Raw genomic sequence first — 17,906 nt, 5'->3', positions numbered from 1 at the left:
TGGCACTGATAGGCTTGTTAATCAATTAAGTTATGCGTTCACACAACGTAAGGCGCCATATTTAGAATTTGGGGGTTAGTGCACTTTGGTAAAGGGCCCCTACAATTGCCATAAAATCAGGGGAAATTTTTAGACTAATGATTGACGTTCATATTAGAAGAAAAAGAAAAAGTCTACAGACCATTATTAAATGGACTTGGGGAAAATCCACTATTTCTTGGATAAGCAGTATAGAATGTTTTGTGCTTTTTTTGGGATCTTGCTAGGTATTTGAGACCTGGATTGGCCACTATTGGAAACAGGATGCTAGGCTTGTTGGACCTTTGGTCTGTCCCAGTATGGCAATACTTATGTAAGTGGCATAGTTATCAGTGTGGCCTACCAATAACTCATTTTAGCACAGGCCCCATTTTGTGCAATGAGACCTAGTTACTAATAACTGGGGTTAACAATAAAGTAACACATCCTAACATCAGTCCACATTGACAACTCCCCCCCCCCCCCCAATCTTTTAATTAGTCTTCTGAGGGCAATTCCTTTAAACTATTCAAGTCATTTTAGAGTGCTAAGGTTTACACATTTTGGTGCAGTTCTGTGTTTTCACTGATTGGTTTCTCCCACTGACCTTGTCTGGCTCTATGACTTATGAGCAAAACTCCAGCGTGCTGCAGACATATCCCTCATGACATTGAGATTTAGCTCTATCATCTCATCATTCCATTAGCAACATGCAAACAAATCTCGTCATGAAAACAGTACCAAATTGGTCTTTTTCTTTAATTTTTATTATTTCTCAAAATTACATGATAACAAACTCATGCATAAGAAACATGTATACCTTTGAAAAAGAAAAGAAAATTATCATCAAAAAAAGAATGTAAAATATTCAGAGAACTCATTCTCTAGTCCGTCATAGTGGAGAGACAGATTGCAAAAAAGGTAAAAAAAAGAAAAGAAAAGAAGTTACAAAGTAGAACTTTATATCCAATCTGCCTAAACAGCATAAGTAAATGAGAAGTGCAGGATTAACCCTTTCCGTTGGACTGTCCTACCTGGTGGGACATTGTGATTTTTCCATTTCACTCATTTGTCCTATTCTGTGAACCAGTTTACAGTAGGATACCATGACAACATTATTGTTATTCAATGGTGTTATTCATAGGCTTTAGTGGCAATAAAAATGTATTTGGGTGGAAAGGGTTAAACAAATCAACAATATCACACAGTAGAAGCTGTAGTATAATGAAGTGATTGAGCTCTACAGAAGGATTCTAGTTGTTCTAATTCTACAAAACAATCTGTTCTACTGATAGTTCAACATACATTTACAGAGAAATTTTAGTGAGAAGACAGCTCCAATCTCTGACACCTACTGATGTAGTTCCTCTTGAGCTGAGCATTCATAGATATACCTTGAAATATCCTTCTTTTGAAAGAAGATTCAAAGAACTGAATCCCTATCAAGTTTTAAGGCAAATGTAGTCAAAATTGGTGTCTTCTCCTCAACCACTTCAAAAGGGGACTCCAGAAAGTGAGACAGATTTATCAAATTCAAATGAGTAGAGACCAAGATTTTTTTTAAAAAAGCACACATTTGCTGTTATTGCTATTTTATGAGCCAAAATAGAACTTGCATAGCAGTAGCGTAGCTACGTGGGGCCACGGGGGCCTGGGCCCCTCAAATTTCCTGTGGGCCCTGGTTTTGCTGGTGGACGTCGCCAACCCCCACCAGCTGGAGTGTTGTCCAGCGCTGGTCTCCGGTGCCACCCAGGTTGCCTGCCCTGCTCTGTCTTCCCCTCACATCCAGCACACTCCTTTTAGTGAAACTGAGCATGTGAGGGGAAGACAGAGCAGGGCAGGCAACGCGGCAGCGCCACAGACCGGCGCTGGACAATGCTTCAGTTGGCGGGGGTTGGGGACCCCTGCCAGCCAAGGTATTTGCTGCAGCAGTGGGTGGGAAGCGGCAGGGTGGCAGGGGTGGAGAGTGGCAGAACGGCAGGGGGGGTTGGCGGTGGGGCGGCAGGCCAAAATGTGCTCCCCCACCTCGGGCTCTGGCCCCCTCCCACCATGAGGTCTGGCTATGCCCCTGTAAAAGGAAAATTAAACTGAGAGTGGAGGAGTAGCCTAGTGGTTAGATCACTGGGCTCACTATCCGAGGGTGCCCAATTCAACTCTCACTACTGCTCCTTGTGATCTTGCATAAGGTACTTAACCCTCCATTGCATCAAGTACAAAATTAGATACAAGTTAGACAGCTATTATTTATTTGGATTTTGCTCACACCTTTTTCATTAGTAGCTCAAGGTGAGTTACATTTAGGTACACTGGATATTTCTCTGTCCCAGAAGGGCTCACAATCTAAGTTTGTGCCTGAGGCAATGGAGGGTTAAGTGATTTGCCCAAGATCACAAGGAGCAGCAGTGGAATTTGAACCGGCCACCTCTGGATTGCAAAACCAGTGCTCTAACCACTAGGCCACTCCTCCACTATTGAAAAAAAAGGTATGAATAAAATAAATATGTATTTGAAGATACAGTGCACTCCATTTAAGTGCATGTCGGATAAGTGCATGCCATATTTTGGTCCCATTTTTGGCGCCATCAATTTCTATGGGAACAAACTTTGGTTTAGCGCATCACTGATAAGTGCAAGATTCGCTTATATGCATGGTTTAAGACCGCTCCTCTGCAGGAAAGACTCCGCATAAGCACACACACGGAATATGAAGGCCGATTGGCACGTGACAAAGGGGCGATAAATTTGAAATCTCATTGGTTAACTGCCACAGGCAGAATAAGCGAAAGAAAGTTGTTAGAGTGTACACTGGAGTCGTCATCATCGCACAACTGTAAGACTTTAACACTGGCTGAACGAATAGAAGTTCTTAAAAAATTAGAAAACAAACAAAGTCAAGCATCTATTGCTAAAGAATATGGTGTCAATCCCAGTCAAATTTCATATATCTTGAAGCAGAAAGATCAGCTTCTGGAAGACTGGCAAAACAATACAAATCCACACAGGAAATGTAAACGGGTGGGAAAAGCTGAGGATGTAGAAAATGCTCTTCTTCGGTGGTTTTCTCAAGTCAGGAGCAGACAATTTCATATCAGTGGTCCACTGCTTATGGAGAAAGCTAATCAGCTAGCTGTGAAAGTTTTGGACTAACTGAATTCAAAGCCACTGTTGGATGATTGGAAATATGGAAGGAGAGGAACATAAAATTCAAGAAACAGCATGGTGAAAAACAAGATGCTGATGACTTTGGTGCTGAAAATTGGATTGTTTCAGTTCTTCCTACCATCTTGAACGAGTTTGCACCTCATGACATTTTCAATGCTGATGAAAATGGTTTCTACTGGCGAGCGATTCCTGATGGAACACTTGCATTCAAACAAGCCGAAACTACAGGAAGTAAAACGTCGCAGGAATGACTGACAATCCTCCTTTGCTGCAATATGGATGGGAGTGAGAAGTTGGAACCACTCATCATTGGAAAGAGTGTCAAGGTGGTCTTCCTGCCACCAAACACTACCTCTCTGATCCAACCTATGGATCAGGGTATAATAGCCAATTTCAAAAACATTATCGGGCTCTTGTGCTACGTCGTCTGATGAGCGTTATGGATGGCCAGACTGGCAAGGATAAACGTACTGTTGAGCTGGCTCGTAATCTATCACTGTTGGATTTCCTACATATGCAGAAAGAAGCCTGGAATCATGTTACACAGGCAACCATTGTGAACTGCTACAAGCAGGCAAGCTTTGTTAAGGATGTGGAGAGGGACGAAACAGATGCAGCTGTTGCAAACGCGTTAGATGAACAGGCCATTGACATCCCAGCCGGTGTTAATGAAGAGGAGTTTCATCACTACGTAGCTGTTGATTACGATCGACAAACAGCTGACGACAGCACCAATGTCCAGATATGCGCCTACACGCAGGCAACGGCTGATGATGAAACAGATGATGAAATGAGCAGCGAGGCACATGCTGACGAAATTCAACAACCTCCTCCTGTCACTTTTGCAACAGCGCTGGAGAGTCTCAACACCATGTGGGCCTATTTGGAGGCCACTGGATGTCAGTGCTATGACAGTTTTTACCGTCTGGCAGACGTAGTCTATGGAACTCACAGACACAATAGTGTACAGAGGACTATGACTGATTACTTCAAGTAAGTCTAACGTCAGTTGACGAAGACTATATACACTGTACGTATAATAAACAGTACTGTACATATGTTTATCAGATGTAAAGCTTCTGTGGGTCACAATGGTTAAGTGCACACTCCGGTTAACTGCATGTATTTCTTTGGTCCCAGACCCTGGCACTTAAGCGGATTGCACTGTATTTCTTGAACAGTGTCCTCAAGACACAAAGAAGCAGAATGAGGCTGCATCTCTTTCAACTGCTCCATCTGCTCCCTTAAATAGCAACTTGAGCAGCAAATTAGTTGTTTCCACAGTAAATACACTTCTCATCAGTTCATCAAGGTTCCCTCAGTTCTAGACTGTCAGAGAAACCTTGGAAAGAACAGGTAAACTATCTCGATATTGAACAAACTCCTTAACTCTGTCCAGGAATGGGGTAATTTTCCCTGGGTTTAGCACCCTTAATCTTTTTGGAAAAAGGTGGTTCCTATGCTGGTGTTCAGCAAACACTGGATATTACCTGAAGAAAGCCTCCAAGGTGGAAGCTGCTGTCTGGGCTCAGAGTGTAGCATGATATGAGTTAATTGTCAGAATTATTGATTTTGCTGGATCAGATACCAATATAAAAATACAGCTTTAAAGACTTATTGAGACAGAAGCAGCTCAACTGGTCTGAATTTCAAGTTCCTCCTTCCTCTCCCCCTGGGAAAACCACTGAGACCCTTAACAAAAGACTATCCAGAAACAAATAATGAAATTGCTTCAAAGAGATATAAAGTTCCTCTCCCCCTCTCACCTGAAAGACTGATCAAAAGCCTGTCTGAGTGTGAGTATCAACACAACAAAAGATCAAAGTCACCAGAAGACACAGAGTCTGGAGAGGTGTGAACCCTCCACCTATTAAAGACAAAAGACTCAATAAACAGGAAGCCAAATCCAGACCTAGGATTTGCTACAATAAACCATTTGTCAGCAGACCATGATTCTTTGCAAATTACCCAAGATTCAGTGCACCCTAAGACAATGATTCTTTGCAAATTACCCAAGATTCAGTGCACCCTAAGACCATGATTCTTTGCAATTACCCAGGATTCAGTGCATCCAGAACCATGATTCTTTGCCAGTGTTGCCAGGTGGGCGGTTTTACCGCCCAAATGGGCGGTTTTCCGCGACCCGCCGCGGGAAATTTTTGCCCGCGGCGGGTTGCGGTTTTTTGGGCTGTTTTTTGGGCTTCAGGGCGGTTTTTTGTGCGGCTTTTTCGGCCGCGGGGGGCGGGGTTAGTGACGTTTTTGGGTGGGGTTAGTGATGTGGGAGGCGGGGCCGATGACGTGGGAGGCGGGGCCGATGACAGGGGAGGCGGGGCTGGTGACGGTGGGGGCGGGGTTGATGACGGCGGGGGCGGGGTGATGACGCGGGGGTGGGGGTGTCAGGGGCGGGTTTTGAGTTTGGGCGGGTTTTGGGCGGTTTTTGTGTTGGATTGGGTGGGAAAAAAATTTTCCACCTGGCAACACTGTTCTTTGCAAATCACTCAATAGGAGTGCTCCTAGAGACATGATAAAAGCAGGAGCTGCTCCCCTCTTAGACAGATTCAGACTCTCCTCTTCTGCTGCTCTCCTCTTCCCCCTCCCCCACCAATGGCTGCTGTAAGAATTCCTGCACTCCTGTGATCTCCTGTAACAGAGACTTGTAAGTTAATTTATGATTTAAACCTGTTATCTTTTAGCAAATTTCTCCTGTAAGGTTCTTAAGCTATTACCTCTTGCTTGCAAAACTATTACATTACCTCCATTGTAAATAAACTCTTTTTAAAATTAAATATATGGTCTTTTGCACATGTTCTTAAATCTTGCAGTGCAGGTTAATGTAATTCAACAGAGATAATATTTAATTCCCCTTTTATTCTTGCAATTGTAAATCTTATTACCTTATAGGTAATTGGTGCAGAATAAAAATCAGAATATATCTTAAAACCTAGAAATACAGCACATGCTGCGTCCACATGCTATGGGCAATTCCCCCTGTTCTTAAATATCATTTTGGAACTGTAACATTTCTTGTAACAAGAGGTACCAAAAAGACTTAACTTTCCTTTCCAGAATTCCTCTAACTGCCCTCTTAGCTAAAGCAGTGAGAACCCAAAAGACAAGAAAGGATTCCATAAGTCCAACAACACACACGGGTGCTTCAGTGGGGAGGTATTTTTACTACCCTTCCTTTTCCCCAGTAAGCAAAAATGTAGGAATACAAAAAAACAAGAAATTCCAGAGGATAAAAAAACCCCTGGGGCTGCGACTGCTAATCAGGTGGTCCTGTAATCTTTTCTTGTTAAAATCAAGTACTTTGAAAATGCTCTCACCTCTGTTAGGATGAAACACATGCCTCCCACAGGTAAAATGAAATCACTTCATCCAACATCAAAATAAGAAGCTGCAATTACTGTCTGACTCACAGAAACATGCCTAGAACAATGAGATACTGAACAGAAAACGTTAGAGGTATCATATACTATAACCTCCCTCTGTTAATTGCCCTGTTTTGTTGGAGATCAAAAATTGCATGTAATGAAAATCGAGTAGTGTAACTTTCAGAGAAAGAACAAGTAAAGGCTTTTATCCAACCACATGGTAATTTCTTAGATATGCTAATTGGGGTAGTTTTATTAAGCATTTTATTAAGCATTTCTCCTCATATAAAGCATGTTTTGCACAGGGAAAATAGCTGCTAGAAAAGTTTCTGGTTGTGTGCACATTTACAAGAAAGTGTGCTAACAAGATAGTGCAAACTCTTATGCAGACCCTGATGGCCAGTAGTTTGGGTGCAGCGAGGACAGAGTTGCAGGGCACATGTGTACTTTATAAAATACAGTTACCACTACCAATGAGGCAGCATATGCAAATCAATTCATGAACATTCATTGTGGATATCCTGAAAACCTGACTGGTTGGGGTTACCCCAGGACAGGCTTGAGAATCACTGACATAATAGAATGCCACTTAACTTGTGCCATTCAAAGTCTCTCACTAACAAAACACGAAGTTTAGGAAGGAAAAATCTCAGAATATCGTCTGACATATCTATGTGTTCATTGCATTCAATCACTGGCAAAAACCTTTCATTGAGGTGAAGTGTTAATCCATAAACATTGTATCTTCTTTACTATGACTCAATTAAAAAATCTATTTATACAATCAATTATTGAGGCAGAAAATGTAGCTTTCAGAGTTTCAGTCCATTCATCATAAATGTTGGCTTTATACAATACATACATACTATATTGTACATGCAGAAAGCTGCACCTGCCTCTCGGCAGCTGTAACAATGTGTGATTATTCTAGGAGCTTGTTTTATAAAATGCATAAAAGAGACATTTTCTTTCAATTTTATATAGGTGTCCTGTTATGAAATTATACTCTAAGACAAGGCCCCTGTCTCTTATTCTACAACTACAGGAATAACCACCAAATCTGCACTTTACTATGGCATGACTGTGGGAGACCAAGAGGCTGGACCAGGTCTGAAGTTGAGGGCTGGTTGCCCATATTCCTGCTTCCCTCTTTCCTATGTAAAATCAGGCGCAGTTGCATGCTGGGTCATGGTCTCCTCCTTTGCTGCCTGGGACCCAACTGCTGAACTGAACTATGAGGAACACACCATATAGCCATGTGGATTTTTTTTTTAATTTTTTGTTACATTTGTACCCCGTGCTTTCCCACTCATGGCAGGCTCAATGCGTCTTACATGGGGCAATGGAGGGTTAAGTGAAATCAACAGTCAGGTCCTGGGTGGCAGAGGAGAAGGATGTGGTTTCACCTGCAGCCATTCTTCTCCTTCTCTTGCAATGTGATTAGTGTGAAGGAGGGGTGAGGAGGACCTTGAAGGAAATTATTGTAAACAGCTTGATACTCCTGTGATACTGTCGTATATCAAATTTTATAAATAAATTATTAAATAAAGAGATGAGGGGAGATTATGGGAAGAGTTTGCTGGAGAACTAGAAAGGAGATGGAGCAGCTACCGGGGGGGGGGGGGGGGGGGGGGGGAGGTTATGTGAAAGAGGGGCTGAAAGATTGAGGGTGTTGTGGAGGTGCATGCAAAATTTGGCCCTTGCCACAGAATTCACTGGTTCCACCTGAAGTTGTAGTGGTAGTGGCAAAGGTTGTGTGTCTTCTGTCTTTCCATCTCAGTGCCATCACTGACCTTCCAAGATTGTCAGGTACAGCACACTGGGATACACTCTCCTTTTCTCCTCTCTGGGACCCCAATGTTGCAATTTGTTCATATGGTTTAAAGTGCATCTTTTGGGACCCAGGCAGGAAAGAACAAGGACGTGGCCAATGCATTGTACTGGAAGAAAAAGAAAAAGAAGAGACATTAAAAAGGAGATAAGTTTGTCAGGAGTTTACGATTGTGACCCAACAGGGCCCTGTTTTGGCATGTGCCTGTGTTAGTGGCCCTTAGTGCACTGTGCACAGAACTATATAATCTGTGTAATCTATCAGTGCATTGATGAATGTTCAAAAAGATTTATGGTCCCAAGAATAGCTATCACATCTTTCCCATCTACCATGATACATAGTAACATAGTAAATGACGGCAGAAAAAGACCTGCATGGTCCATCCAGTCTGCCCAACAAGACAAACTCATATGTGCTACTTTTTGTGTATACCCTACTTTGATTTGTACCTGTCCTCTTCAGGGCACAGACCGTATAAGTCTGCCCAGCACTATCCCCGCCTCCCAACCACCAGCCCCGCCTCCCACCACTGGCTCTGGCACAGACCGTATAAGTCTGCCCAGCACTATCCTCGCCTCCCACCACCGGCTGGCTCTGCCACCCAATCTCGGCTAAGCTCCTTAGGATCCATTCCTAAATTTATATGATGGACATAATAAACTGGTATTCTTCTGTGTTTTTTGTTCCAATGCATTGTACTGTCTCTGTCATCCTCTAAGCCCCTGTGAGGCTCAATGATGGTCTTGGCAAGGGGAATGAGGTTATGAAGGGTGACAACAGGGAAAGTGAACAGGGATAGAGATGAAGTGAGGGGTTCCAGGAGAGCTAACTGTAGGTGAAGGAATCAGAGGGAGAATAACTGAAGGAAAGTGTGTATATGTGTGTATGTATGGAGGGGGGGGGGGGGGTACCAGGGTAAATGAAAGTAAGCAACTGGATTGGAAGGGGAAAGTGCCAAGGCAAAAAGTGATTGAAGGGACTGCAGGGTGAAAAAAGTGGTTGAGGGAAAGTGAGGGGGATGGAAAAGAATGTGGTGAGGAGAGACATGAGTTGATTGAAGGATGGTGGTGAGAGAGTGAATGAGGAGATATAAGTGGGTTTGCGATGATGAGATTAGAGGTGGTACGGGTTGTGAGTGAAGGGGTAGGAAAGGGTGTGCAGAGTAAGTTAGGGGTCTGGAGAGGCTTCAGTAGGGCTATGTGAAAGAAGGGATCAGTGTTAAAAATAGGTGTGGAAGAATGGATTCTTACTCTTTCCCATTGCTCCTCATTATGGATGTAACCTTTCCCGGTTCATAAGCTTCACTCGTTCTTCTCCTCTCACTCTCCTTCCCTCTTCCATGATCTTTCTGCTTTCTAACCCCCCCCCCCCCCCACCACCACCACCACCACCACACACACACACACAACCCTTTTCTCTGTGCTTTGATCCACTACCCTTCTCTCTCCTCCCTGAGTTGCTTTCCTATCATCCATGTTTCCTCCCCATCTATAAGATTATCTCCCCTTCCCCCTTCTGTCTTCCAGTACTGATTACTAAGACCCTTCACCCCTTCCAAAAATAAAAACAACAATAAATTAACCAGACACATAACAAATATCAGAAAATAACTTCCTTTTATAGAGTCTTGTGCAGCTCACCAAGGTTCCAGTTTGAGTGAGGGGACATTTTGCTCCATATGAGTGGTTAGGGTTTTCTCCTTTTGAATTCTGTTAGGTAAGGAGACAGATACCCTTTGTTCGTCAAGAGGCTTATGAAGGGCTACAGTAAGGGAGCCACATCTGTGTTTGGCAGGACCAGGAATAACCTGAGCCGTAGTAGGTGAGTTTCCAAGCACCTGCTACATTATATGATAATCTTTGTATGTTTGTTGTATGATATGAGTTCTGCTTTTCTGTCATGCACTGGAGTTCTTTTTGCTTTATTTTAGTGTATTTTTTTCACCAGTGTGATCTGCACAACAGTCCAGGCTGCATATCAAGGTTTTAATAAACATAAACATACCACATCGGAAGGGCCCCAATGAATCATTTAATTCCTATAATTTTCTTGACCATCTTTTGAATACAAAAACATCAAAGTGATTTACGATTGAAAATAAAATTTCGCTCTCCTCACATATACTTGAGGATACACAACTAATTATTATTTTTCCCTTTGTATTCCTTTCAGAGCTTAGGCAGTAAGGGAAACTTATCACACTTACACTATTTATAGGGGCCTGGATGTTTCCTGAAAGGATATAGCAAAAATGGAATATCTGAAAAAGAAGCCAAGGGGCCCTTTTACTCGGCTGTGCTAAAAAGCGCTTAGCGCTATCCCCAGTGCGGGTCTTTCTCGCACACTGTGGCCACTTTTAGTGTGGCAGTAAAATGGCCCCATTTTTCATTTTCCTTATTAATGGCCACTCACTAATTTCCCCATTTGTGTGTGAGGACTTTCTGACACCTATCTTCTAGGTGGTAAGGGCTCATGTGTTAACCAAATGCTAATCGGTTATTACCCGGTGATGTAGCTGTGTTAACCAATTAGGCAGTACATGCCACTCTCTGCCACCAGACGTGCCCCCAACTCTAAAAAAAATCAAATCTAGTTTTAGCACGTAGGAAGCATAAGCACACAGCCACATGGGGTCGATTGCTGGGTATTTCCCTCCTTCTAGTGGCCCCTTCTTACTTTTGCCATAAAGCTAGTAAGTGTACTTTCTCCAGATTCTGTATATGGCGCCTTAAGTTGTGTGTGCTAATTTGGCTGCACGGCCAAATTACGTGCACAACTTAATTGATTAACAATCCAATCAGTGCCAATAATTGTTACTTAATCGATTAGCAGCACTAATTGGCTTTAATTAGAATTTACGCACACAACCTTTGAAGCGTATTCTATAATAATCCTTCCACATAATCCTATTATTTCAAACTGTACGAATTTTACCACTCCACTTATAATTAAGTGTACTTCTACCCTTATCCTACTCTGTATTGCTCACCAGAAGCTGTAGTCTCATCCCCGGAGACTTATCAGCCTCATTGGGATTACTTCTCTCTATATGCTACTATATATTTGTCTCAGAGTTGTATTCTCTTTTCCAGAACCTTATCAGCTTCCTTGCACCTACAGTTAGTCTATGTTCCACTCTGTATATATTCCCGGAGTTGGCAGTGGCGTACCAAGGGGGGGGGGGGGGGGGCGGTCCGCCCCGGGTACACGCCACTGGGGGGGTGCCGCACGCCTGTCGGCACTTTGTTTTCATGCTCTCTTTTCCCTGGAACAGGTTACTTCCTGTTCCGGGGCAGAGGGAGCATGAAAACGAAGAGCTGGCAGGCGCGCGGCACCCCCCCCAGTGGCATGCACCCAGGGGGGGGGTTCTTTCACCGGGGGATCGGGGGTTCTTTCACCGGGGGGGGGGGGGGTATCGCGCTGTTCCAGGGGGGGCGCTGCACCCGGGGGGGGGGGCGGGATGCATCGGCAATCCGCCCCGGGTGTCAGCCCCCCTAGGAACGCCACTGGGAGTTGGTACTCTCCTCTCCGGAACCTGTAAGCCACATTGAGCCTACTTCTATGCGGGAAAATGTGGGATAGAAATAAATAAATAAATATGCTTCCAAAACTACCACTGGATGCCTGAGCGTGCTTCGTAGTAGTGCTTTTTACCCTGCGATAAGTCTATATTAGTGCTCACTACAGCTTAGTAAACGGGCCCCTAAATTTTGAAGAGTGTTTTGGGGATTAAAACATTTTAGAACAATGTTAAATCTATGCTTAGGGGCCCTTTTTACTAAAGAGTTGCTGGGTGGCAACAGGCTTGCTTCCTGCAACCCAGAACTACTGCCGGCCCAACGCGGATGGCAGCAGTACTTCTGCTCCAGTGTGTGCCATTTCGGGTGCTAGCAGAAAGGTATTTAAAAAATATTTTCATAGGGGGTTACCTGGCGGGAATTGGGCCGCGTGGTGTGCTGCACGGTTACCGCTGGGTTAGTGCAGGAGCCCTTACCACCACCTCAATGGGTGACAGGAAGTGCTCCCCCCAAAATGGCCATGTGGCAAGTGTGTAGTTACTGCACAGCTATTTCTTTTTTTCGGCGCTTTCACCTGCTGTGGTAAAAGGAGCCCTGTTGTGCGGCCAAAATGGCCACCGCTGCTAGTGCAGGGCCCCTTTTACCACAGTTTAGTAAAAGACCCCTTATTGAACTAGTCACCCAGTACAGATAACATAGTAACATAGTAGATGACGGCAGAAAACGACCTGCACGGTCCATCCAGTCTGCCCAACAAGATAAACTCATATGTGCTACTTTATGTGTATACCTGACCTTGATTTGTATCTGCCATTTTCAGGGCACAGACCGTAGAAGTCTGCCCAACACTAGCCCCGCCTCCCAACAACCAGCCCCGCCTCCCCCCACCAGCTCTGCCTCTCGGCTAAGCTTCTGAGAATCTATTCCTTCTGAACAGGATTCCTTTACGTTTATCCCATGCATGTTTGAATTCCATTACCATTTTCAACTCCACCACCTCCCGCGGGAGGGCATTCCAAGTACCCACCACTCTCTCCGTGAAAAAATACTTCCCGACATTTTCCTTGAGTCTGCCCCCCCTTCAATCTCATTTCATGTCCTCTAGTTCTACCGCCTTCCCATCTCCGGAAAAGGTTCGTTTGCGGATGAATACCTTTCAAATATTTGAACGTCTGTATCATATCACTTAAAAAAAAAGAAAGGGAACCTGCAGTTATCCCCCAACCCAAACAATACACAAAACCAGGAAAGGGCGGCAGTACTGGTTATTAAGGGATTTTCCTGCACCTATGAAAGTTTCCAAAAAGGTGTGAAAACAATCAAAGAAAAGGACCTTTTCATACCAAAGAAAGCTGTAGAATTCATAAGTTAAAAGTAATTGAATATATTACCACTGGACCTTATTTGTAACTGCAGATTTCTAGTTCTTGAAATGCAGTCAAGTTTTCTACTCTGGAACCAACTCATACAAAATTCTCTTGTTTTCTATCTTGCCTATCACAGGTTCACCTCTGGGTGTCTTGGTTTCAAATACAATCACAAAACAAATGTTACAACCATTCACTATAGAGAGCTAATTAATAATTAGGGGAAACCAAGAGCTATAATTTACAATCTCTGATTATATATATATTTCGCTTCCTTGCTTAAGGGATTATTTTTTGTTGTCATTTTTTTCCAGTTTTGCTTTCATCATTTTGTTTTGGCAAGAAATGGATCTAAAGTAATGTTTCTACTGTCTACTTTCTCTTTAATGTTATTTTAATAAGTCTTTCCAAAATTACAAGGCAAATAAGGAATCAAAAGAACCCACTATCGTACAACCATATACTTAGTAATAAAAAGACAAAACATTCCTAGTCCACATCATGAAGGAATGCATCTGAGTTTAAATATAAAGACAAGAATTACATCTCCACCTAGAAGAGGAAACAGAATATCCTAGAAACATGCAGAACTATAACCATATCTATCTCTCTATCTATATACACACATACTCGCACGGGCAAGTATATATATATTATATTCTTGTTAAAAAGAAAGTCTTCTGAGAAGGGTCCATAATTGGCACCTTGGTATAAAATGAAACATTCAAAAGGAAATCGTAGAAAAGAAAAAACAGGTTCCACCAAGTTCCAATACCGTGTCCCTTCTTAAGGGAAACATCAGCGATTTTTGAATGACATCCTGCATCTTACATGAAACTAACCACATGTTTGAGGTCTAAAAATATGCTTGTGTGTTTGATAACAAAGACAAGTAATCTTGAATGGAAAAGAATCTAAGCAGCAATGACACGAATACAGTTGATCAGCTTCAATCTGCCTCCATTATAGCTAGTTGACAAACACGCTTGCATAAAAGCCAGGCATCCCAAACATAAAGAAAATACAGTGATATCAGATTATGCTTTCTAAGGCCCCCCCCCCCCCCCCCACCAAGTACATTCACATTTGAAGTGCATTTATGGACCTCAAAGTTCATGTTATGAATGCGTTTGGACGCTGCAATAAGCCAAAATAATGTAATACAATACATATCGTGCATTACAATGTTGAGTCTACAAACCTATAATCATAACAGAATGCGTGACTCATGCTCTGATCCTTTTCAAACTTTCCTATACAAAGTTTTATAGGATCCACATGTGTAGTCGTGCAGAAAAAGCGAACCACAGAGAAACTGAAGTCAACCGAGCTGCAATAAAGTTTAAAAAGACATGGCATTCACCAGCAGGAGCCCTGCCATGTTCCAAATGCTGCCGGCTTTTTTCGGCGTGTCATTCATTTTTATTCACGCCGAAAGACTACAGCTTTTCTCACCCCCCCCCCCCCCCCCCCCCCCCCCCAGGATTCAGAACACTGCTCTGCTGTTCATTGAACTCCCGAAGGCGCCCCACGTTAATGAACTTTCGTCTCGAATCCTGCCTTACAAAAACCTTAATTAGTGCATAAGGAACACTGCTGCAATTAACCATTACACTAAAGCTCTTTTTGTGTGGGTTGGACAATAGTCCTTTAATTAAGTGTAGGTACATCCCTGACCTTCTCTAAAGAATGGACCGGTCCTAAAGAATAAAAAGATTTTTTTTTAAAACCCCACTCTCTTTTATTTCACCGGTGTGAACAGGCTGCGCTGCACGCAGGAAGCTGAGGATTCAGATATTTGATGCCTGGATCGCAGAATGACAATGTAATGTTTTCGCACTGTAAACGGAGCTCCTTATTACTCTGTTCCACCGTGCAGGGCGAGTTGAAAGCAGTTGACACCCCCAGCCCTGCCCAGTTCTGTCTGATCCTCTCATAAATCACTAGGGCTCCCTGTCACATCAGCCTGGGTGAATCCGAAAGGCTCGGGCAGCTTTTTTGATAGACCCTTGGTTTTGCAGTATGCAAATGTATTCACCATCTCCCGTGTATTTTCATGGAAAAAAAAATCCTCCTCAGACAATTCAACTGTCTGCAAGATCTGCATTAATAACAAATAGCGGGGATAGACGATTCATTTACGTTCTTTACCACTAGATTTCCAACTTACTTGATTTAGTAACAAACGCTGATATCAGTAAATGCCATTTGTGCACACACAGTTCTGAAGACCCCTTAATTCAACCAGCCTGGACATGAAATATTTCTCCAGAGCACTGCATCATTATTGCACACTTGACTTGATTACCTCGGAACACCGCGCAGAATGACAGGTGACCGTGCGAAGTATGTATCCGTTTCTTTCAAAACGTTCTCAACGTGCAAAGGCAAAATAATCAGCCGGACGTTTCCCTTACCTTTTATACAACCCGTGAAGAGGCTGCAAGCATAAAAACTGCCAGTAATCCAGGCAGAAGGCCTTTAACTTGAGCATATTGCGATTTCTTCTTCTTCTTCTGGGCTGTAGCTCACAGAATCACGTCAAGGTTCTGTCTTCAAGATCCCGCTGGTATCAGAACCCTTGCTTCCCATACGGAGTAGGAGGTGCTGCTTTCCCCCGAATCCGCGTCTCAGCTGCTAGGGGGAATAGCTGGGTGCATGGCCCAGCAGCACCTGTTTCCTCGCTCTTTGATCTGGATTTCAGAGGATCTTGCTGCATAATCACCGTAGCCGGTATCAGAGAAAATAAAATCTCCCACTTCGGCTAAAAAAAAAAAGCTGGTTTGTGTTTAGGACCCTCTGAGAAGCACTTTCAACAAATAAGGACTCCAGTGATATTTTCTGACAACCCTTGGAATAAGCATCCTTGGAACGCAACCCCTATGGAAGATGCAGGTGATAGCTCCAAACAGACCAGAGTGTATTGTAGTCCCTTCTCCTTTGTCCCCCTCCCCTTGACGATCGCAATCAGAGCGCTACTGGCAATCACATCCTATGGAAAGCCCTTAGTTTAGAAGCCATGCAACTGTTTAAATCAGAGCCTCTGGCATGAATCACATCTGCTCCATTGTTTGCAGGCACCTATGAAAGATGTGGGTTTCCTTATGACAAGCCAGAGTGCCCTTCCCACTCTTGATATAAATTATGCTTATCTTATTCCCAGCACACTTTGCCAGCCGGGCTGTGTGAAGGAAAACTAATCATGTCAGCCACATGGTGCACAGTGGGGGCAAACTCCCAGCTATAACGCCTGGCAATGATAGGCTGAGGCCGGTTGCCGGGGCAACGGAAACACATTGATAAAATCTGAAATGGAACCGTGGTGACAGCTTTTTATTGGTTTACAGGGAAATAATGTCTTTACATGAGCAATCGCGGCGAATCTCAGGCTGGACGAGAGGGCTGCAATGCAAAATAGCCATCAGCTCTGTGGCTTCAGTAAGGGTGTGCCTGAAAGCAAGCAAGCATTTAGCACGGCAGGTTTCTTAACACCTTTCTGGCAATATGTCACCTGTTTCTTTGATCTGCTTCTTCTATCTGGACTGGAAGAATAATAAATCCATGTATGCTAAATACAACTTGTGTTATTATTAAATGTTTGTTGTTTTAGTATATTTTCTTTTACTGTACAGCACTGTTGGGCTGTTTGTGGAATGGTGATTGAACATATTTTTGTAAACAAATGTAAATAAATAAATAAATATTAAGTTAGTACAGTGTGATGGTTTCACTATATACAATCTTGGTTGTTAAACTTTATTTCCTTGCATTTAAGTGGGGGGAACACCTCATGTTTTTATATATTTTATTTCTGCAGATACTAAAACTCTTGAAGAAGGCACGTCGCTGCTGAAACATGGTCGTGTCAAGTCTACTGTATCCATATCCTATATAATAATTTGCACCTCCAACGTTCTACGTCTGGATGCCTGGGTTCGTAACACAATTCCCATTGGTCCGCCCTCGTGTCGGAATGTGATGACATCAGAGGGCGGATCAATGAGAGGGAAGGGAAATCAGCACCAGCCAGGCACAAAACATTGGAGGTGAGGATTCAATCGCTGGAGAATCGCCCCCTCTCTCCCTCCCTGTCCTCCGAGTTCCAGGCCCCCCTCTCCTCCGAGTTCCAGGCCCGCCCCCTCCCTCCCTCTCCTCCCCTCCCCTCTGAATTCCATGCCCCCCTCTCCTCCGAGTTCCAGACCCCCGCGCCTCCCTCCCTCTCTCTATCTCCCCTCCGAGTGGCAGCCCGAACTGTCTCTCTTGATCCCTGTTTTTTTTTCTTATCTTATTGTAACCCACTTAGATTCTTTGCTGATAGAAGTGGGATATAAAAGTCAAGAATAGAAGAGAAAATGCCATCTCCCAGTCTTGTAAAGGCTTCTTGCAATTTTTCGCAATCCTCTTATGATTTAACAACTTTGAATAACGTTGTGAATCAGCAAATTGAATCACTTCACTCATTATTCCCATTTCTATATCATATATAAACAGGGCTTTTTTTGAGAGGGCACTTGGGGGTACTGCGTACTGGCACCTTTTCCATTGTCTGCTAAAATTGACCTATGGACCCCAACTTTTAATGAGAGAGCTCAGGCTCTACACACAAATTCTGTCTTGTCATAGATTCTATGACTGG

The 17,906-nt window shown here is 43.4% G+C and overlaps 1 protein-coding gene across 4 annotated transcripts in view; it reads right to left on the bottom strand.

Annotated features, from left to right (window-relative positions):
- IQSEC1 (IQ motif and Sec7 domain 1) overlaps positions 1–17,906 on the bottom strand; it is a 998,050-nt gene that overhangs the window by 340,305 nt on the left and 639,839 nt on the right. The window lies entirely within an intron of this gene.

The sequence above is a fragment of the Microcaecilia unicolor genome, chromosome 6 (assembly GCF_901765095.1).
Source record: "Microcaecilia unicolor chromosome 6, aMicUni1.1, whole genome shotgun sequence".
NCBI classification, from domain to species: Eukaryota; Metazoa; Chordata; class Amphibia; order Gymnophiona; family Siphonopidae; genus Microcaecilia; species Microcaecilia unicolor.
This window is presented reverse-complemented; position numbering and strand designations above follow the sequence as displayed.